Source organism: Penaeus monodon, chromosome 34, assembly GCF_015228065.2.
Source record: "Penaeus monodon isolate SGIC_2016 chromosome 34, NSTDA_Pmon_1, whole genome shotgun sequence".
NCBI classification, from domain to species: domain Eukaryota; kingdom Metazoa; phylum Arthropoda; class Malacostraca; order Decapoda; family Penaeidae; genus Penaeus; species Penaeus monodon.
In genome coordinates, this window is record NC_051419.1 from 11,057,294 (window position 1) to 11,057,836 (window position 543).

Here is a 543-nt window from a genome sequence, read left to right on the forward strand (position 1 = left end):
AAATCTCGTAGCTTCATTTCTGTTAGTAAAAATGCCTTAATCTATTCTTTTCTTTCGCTATGTAGGACTTTTTTTAAGCATCATTGATTTGAATTGATATTCTATAATAGTATATTGACATTTCTTTAGATATAGGCCTATATACGATTTTTTTCCTGAGCGTACAATACTATTTTGAACATTGTATTTTTTGTTTCCTTAGTGTAGACGTTAAATAAGAGCTAGTTCTGTCACTAATATTTTTCCTTATGTAGCTTCATTCTTTGTTGTAAGTAGGCCTAAGCATACCTATATAAGCCTTATATATCCCCGTTATATTTTCTCGTCTGTGAGATTAATCTTTATGATCTAGTGTTCCTTAACTTTCTTTTTCTTTCTTATTTTGAGTAAAGGCTGATTTACATATGACTTATGCATCTTTTGCTATGTCGTTATTTGGATCGATTTTGTCCCATTGGTGCCCCGTTGCGGTTGACGATGGAGCTTACTGATCAGAGTGTATTGTGTGGCGCTGTTGTAGAATAACGTTAGTTTCTTTGTAGG

General features: G+C 32.8%; 1 protein-coding gene across 1 annotated transcript in view; it reads left to right on the top strand.

The window, feature by feature from the left end:
* LOC119594580 (aquaporin-3-like) overlaps window positions 1–543 on the top strand; it is a gene marked incomplete in the record, with an annotated part of 105,156 nt that overhangs the window by 1,257 nt on the left and 103,356 nt on the right.